Source organism: Phocoena sinus, chromosome 11 (genome assembly GCF_008692025.1).
Source record: "Phocoena sinus isolate mPhoSin1 chromosome 11, mPhoSin1.pri, whole genome shotgun sequence".
In the NCBI taxonomy this organism is placed as follows: domain Eukaryota; kingdom Metazoa; phylum Chordata; class Mammalia; order Artiodactyla; family Phocoenidae; genus Phocoena; species Phocoena sinus.
Genome location: NC_045773.1, coordinates 66,393,426 through 66,399,503, shown reverse-complemented (window position 1 = coordinate 66,399,503; position 6,078 = coordinate 66,393,426). Strand labels below are relative to the sequence as shown.

Genomic DNA, 6,078 nt, shown 5'->3' with positions numbered 1-6,078 from the left:
TAGCAATCTCCCACTATCCAGAGCAACCCCTTGGGCCTTATTACTTGGAATGAATAACAAGCAACTAGGAACTCTAGCTCTTTAGTACAAATGAGCAGGATTTTGGGGAGTGGAATCCCACTCTGCAGCAGTGAGGGTGTTATTCCTGTAAAAATAACAACAAAACCAAATAAAGGAAGGTTTGAAAAACTGAACAAAGCAACAAAAATGACCCATAATCTTACTGTTATTTTGAAGAATTACCTTCCATTAGATTTCCTTCCTTTCTACCTTCCTTCCTTCAATCCACCACAGAAGTAATACAAAATATTGTAATATTTTAAGCATTACCTAATATCTCACACCCAGAGACAGCTCTGTGAACATTTTGCATATTTTCTTCCAGTCTTTTTCAATACCTTTTTTCATAATTGCGGTTATACAGAATGCTCCATTCTGTTAGTATATATGTATTTTCTGTTACAAGTTTCCTCTAATAAAAGCAATATATGTTTATTACAGAAATTAATGGAAAAAAATTTCAAAAACAGAAGGAAATAAAAATTACTTAGAATGTTCCTTCCACAGATGGAAATTTTAACATGCATTTTTTTACATAGCTGTAATCCTACTGAATACAGTTTTTTTTCTTTTTTCCCACCTACCTTATTAGCATTTCCCCATGTTGCCTCATAGTCTTTATCATTAACTTTATTTTTATTTTATTTATTTATTTGTTAATGTTTACTTTTTATTTATTTATTTTATTTTTGGCTGCACCCCTTGGCATATGGGATCTTAGCTCCAGGGATCAAACCCCCACCCCCTGCATTGGAAGCGCGGAGTCTTAACAGCTGGACCGCCAGGAAAGTCCCTTATTTTTATTTTAATTTTTATTTATTTATTTATTTATTTTTTGCGGTACGCGGGCCTCTCACTGTTGTGGCCTCTCCCGTTGCGGAGCACAGCCTCCAGATGTGCAGTCTCAGCGGCCATGGCTCACAGGCCTAGCCGCTCCACGGCATGTGGGATCTTCCCGGACCGGGGCACGGACCCGTATACCCTGCATCAGCAGGTGGACTCTCAACCACTGCGCCACCAGGGAAGCCCTATTTTAACTTTTAATAGGTAACACATTTACATAGTACAATATTCAAAAAATTCGAAGGATACTATGGAAAGGTTTTTTCCCACCTGTTTCTCATTTGCCAATTTTTCCTTCCACAGTACCCACTGTTACCTGTTCCTTGTGGACCCTCCTCCTGAAGCACCCTTCTATGCATATCTAAACAAATACATTATACTTAATTATATTCTTCCCTATCTTTTCATTTTTTACACAAAGAATAATGAACTATTCTCACCTTTTTAAACTCAAGAGTATATCTCAGAGGACTTCCTATTTATATTCAAACAGAGCTTCCTCATTCTTTTTTTTTTTTAACATTTTCATTGGAGTATAATTGCTCTACAAAGGTGTATTAGCTTCTGCCCCATAACAAAGTGAATCAGTCACACGTATACATATATCCCCATATCTCTTCCCTCTTGCGTCTCCCTCCCTTTTTTTTGTTTTTTTTAACACCACACAGGATTCTGCTTTATGTAGTGTAGCATAATGTATTAAACTAGGCCCCATGGTGGAGAGGCAAGGTAGGGGTATGGGTATGGGTACAAACTACTATCTATAATATAAATAAGCTATTGTACAAGGATATATAGTAAAACACAGGGAATATAGCCAATATTTTATAATAACTATAGGTGGAATATAACCTTTAAAAATTGTGAGCCACTGTGTTGTACACTGGAAACTTATCACTGGAAACTTATATTATACATCAACTACACCTCAATTAAAAAAAAAAAAAATTAGGGAACTTCCCTGGTGGCACAATGGTTAAGAATCCACCTGTGCAGGGGACATGGGTTTGAGCCCTGGTCTGGGAAGATCCCACTTGCCTCAGAACAGCTAAGCCCGTGCGCCACAGCTACTGAGCCTGTGCCCTAGAGCCTATGCTCCACAACAAGAGAAGCCACTGCAATGAGAAGCCCGCACACTGCAACTAGAGAAAGCCCACAAGCAGCAACGAAGACCCAATGCAGCCATAAATAAATAAATTTATTTTTTAAAAAAAATATTAGACCCCATCGATGAATATTCAAGTTATTTCCAATCTGTTGCAAACAATACTACAGTGACTAACATTGTACGTATATCATTTTTCATGTGTGAGCATCCATCTGTGGAATAAACTTCTAGAAGTGGAATTGCTGGGTCAAAAAGTGAATGCAAAAAAAAATGCAAAAAAAAAAAAAAAGTGAATGCATTTATAATTGATAGATACGGCCAAATTGCATTCTGTTGGCTAGCAGCAGCAGCATATGATTTAACCCAGTGTCTAGCCTTAATTACTTTCTCCATCTTTTGTTAACCCTATAACAGAGTTAGAACCAGCCTCAGCCATAAACCAATTTCCGTTTTTGGCCACTCATATGTAATCTGTAATATATTGAAGGCCTACTGGATAACAGACATGTGCTGTGTGTTGAGAAACAAATATGCATAAGACAAGGTGCTGTCCTTGGAAGCTGGTCTTGGGAGCTAGTGGGGGCTGGGAGGGGAGCAAGGAGGAAGGGATAGGTAAGAAGAGCCCACCAGGGCTCTGCCCACCAGGCCCTAAACTCCCGAGGAGGAGGAGCTGGGTCTGTTTTTGCTTTCCTTATCCCAGCACCCAGCAGAGCACAGGGTAGGTAGCTGGCATTCAGTATACACTGAGTAGATAAATGATTAAATAATTGAATGTCTGGTGTGGAGGAAAGGGGAAAAGGTTCTGGAGTGAGGCTATTGGTCAGGGCAGGCTTCACAGAGGAGAACAGCATTTGAGGGCCTCTTTTTTGAGGATTAATTTCACCAAAGTGAAACTCTAGTCCAGAGAGGCTGTTTGTTGGCTTCCTGACTCATAAAGAACAGTTGGGCAAGGTGGGGGGTGACACTTAGGAATGATCTGGGGGCAGATTTGAGTGGGTGAAGTTTGGGGGTCCCTCTGATAAGCCCTGGACAATGGGTATCTTCAAAATAAGGCAAACGGGCTCTTTTCGTGCCTAGTGCAGTCATGGCTTATGGTCCCAAGAAGCACCTGAAGCGCGTAGCAGCTCCAAAGCATTGGATGCTGGATAAACTGACTGGTTGGTGTGTTTGCTCCTTGTCCATCTATTGGTCCCCACAAGCTGAGGGAATATCTCCCCCTAATCATTTTCCTAAGGAACAGACTTAAGTATGCCCTAACAGGAGATGAAGTAAAGAAGATCTGCATGCAGCGTTTCATTAAGATTGATGGCCAGGTGCACACTGATTATAACCTACCCTGCTGGTTTTATAGAAGTCATGAGCATTGACAAGACTGGAGAGAATTTTTGTCTCATCTATGACACCAAGGGTCGCTTTGCTGTTCATCATATTATACCTGAGGAGGCCAAGTATAAGTTGTGCAAAATGAGAAAGATCTTTGTGGGGACAAAAGGAATCACTTATCTGGTGACCCATGATGTTTGCACCATCTGCTACCCTGATTCCCTCATCAAGGTGAATGACACAATTCAAATTGATTTGGAGACTGGCAAGATTAATGATTTCATCAACTTTGACACTGGTAACCTGTTCATGGTGACTGGAGGTGCTAAAGTGGGAAGAATTGGTCACCAACTAGGAGGGACATTCCTTGTTCTTTTGATGCAGTTCATATGAAAGATGATAATGGCAACAGCTTTGCCACCTGGCTCTCCAACATTTTCATTACTGGCAAAGGCAACAAATCATGGATCTGTCTTCCCCATGGAAAAGGTATCCTCCTTACCATTGCTGAGGAGAGAGACAAGAGACTGGCGGCCAACAGAGCAGTGGATAAAATGATCTCTAGGTGACATGATTGGAAAAGTCTTTGTACTTAATTAAAGATAATACCACATTAGGGCTTCCCTGGTGGCGCAGTGGTTGAGAGCCCTCCTGCCAATGCAGGGGACACGGGTTCGTGCCCCGGTCTGGCAAGATCCCACATGCTGCGGAGCGGCTGGGCCCGTGAGCCATGGCTGCTGAGCCTGCGCGTCTGGAGCCTGTGCTCCGCAATGGGAGAGGCCGCAACAGTGAGATGCCCACGTACCGCAAAAAAAAATAAAAAAGATAATACCACATTAAAAATAATAAGGCAGAGGGTCTCTGAGTTGAGACAAAGGAAGAAAAGGGAGAATGGCTAGTGAAGACTGCCAAGGAGAAGTTAGGTGCAGAGTGCAGCTGTTGTGGGGGAAAGGCCACTCCCCCAGCCCTGTCCCAGACTTTGGTACACCCTGGACAGTCCAGATTCTGCACCCGGCTGGTGCAGGCTGCAGAAAGGATGCCCACCCCTGCCCCATCAACCAGATTCCAAACCCCAGAAACTGGTCTGATGGCTTGGAAACTCCGACTACATCCCCAGGAACACAAGTGCCCGATTCTCTCTTTGGGGAGCAAACAAGCATGGTTTTAGCTCCTCTAGTTCATTTCCTAGAATTTTAGAAAGAACAGTTAAAGATTTGACTCTTACAGAAAGTTAAATACCAGCCCATCCCCCACCAGCCCATTTGTTTTACAGGTGAGGGAGCTGAGACCCAGAGAGGTGAGGTGGACTACCTGAGGCCACTCAGAAGCAGCGCTAGGTCTAGAAACAGAGCTTCAGCTCTGTATCCAGTGCTCTCTACTCTGAACCAGGGGATGGAGGTCAGGATGGTGACCTAGATGTGGCTCTGGGGCCAGAAAGGGGAGACAAATGCAGGAGCTGGAGGCAGGGTAAGAGCCAGGGTAGGGGTAGGGGTCAGCTACCTACACCTGTTCCAGTTGCTGGGTTATAAACCCTCTAGGAATTCCAGATATTCCACTCATGTCTAAGTTCCCTCCTTGGAAGTCGGTTTGCCAACATGGGTTTCAGAAAGGCCTCGGCCCAGATAAGATAGATGTGTCATGGAGAGAAGCAATCTGGATAAGGGAGGGGGTGCTGGACCACCAGGTTCAGGGGACCATCTTGGGAAAAGCTGTCCCAACCCTGCATTCCCAGGGTCCCAGGATGGCTTCTAGCAGTGACTCAGGGCTTGCAGGCAATATTCCTGGGAACCCAGCCAGAGCAGAGGGGTGGTAACAGGCACAGATCCTCTCTGATTCCTGGATAAAGGGTGAGAGGCTACTCCTTCTCCTGGACTCTTGGGACATTGACTGCTCTTGGGAAGCTGATTTGAGAATATACCAGAACTTGATTTTCTCTGCATAAAATCCTTAGGGGGGGGTCTCACTTTGGGATTTAGCCTCTGAAATACCTTTCTGGATACCCTTTCAACCCTGGCCCACCCCCAACCAGGGATTCCTGAGGGGTGAGGGGCAAGTGCATTCCCTTCTCCTGCTGTGGAAGAGGAAAGAAACAATTTACCTGTTAGAGTAGACAGAGCTGAATGAAATGATGAAATAACAAAATGATGAAATAAAAAAAAAAACTATCTCTTACATCAGTGAGTGAGTATCTTCAGGTTCCTTGGCTCCTGGTAATCCTCACAGCATCCCTATGAGAGGTTTTATAAGTCTCCTTTTACAGATGGGGAAACTGAGGCCCAGTGAAGTTATGTTACTTTTTCTAGGACACAGAGAGGAAAGTACCCAAGGGCAGGGCTCCATGGCTACTGGCCTAGACAAAGTGACTCCTCCCATTCAGGTCCTTGCCCCTACACCACCCCAGGCCTCCCCTGAACAGCTCATTGGCTTTTCAATGATAAACTCACTCAAAGAGAAACTGAACAATACTGGTAGTGGGTGGTGTTTTTTCAGATTTGGGGGATTGTAACTCATATTAAGAAATGCATTTAATACCACGATGCAGTAACCAGACATAATTCACAGCACTTAGAATAGTTGGTAATTATTTTTTATTTACAAATATGTAAAAACAAATGGAAGTTTCATAAAATAACTCTTCCCCTTTCTGCCTGAGATGCACTCTGGCATTTTCTATTCTCTGCTATTCTGTGTCATTATTTTTGAAAAGTGCTCATGTGATTCACTAAATTGACTCCATGACCTGC

General features: G+C 43.4%; 1 pseudogene; it reads left to right on the top strand.

Moving 5' to 3' along the window:
- Window positions 1-3,095: 3,095 nt before the first annotated feature.
- LOC116762154 lies at window positions 3,096-3,903 on the top strand (annotated as a pseudogene).
- The last annotated feature ends 2,175 nt before the right edge of the window (window positions 3,904-6,078 follow it).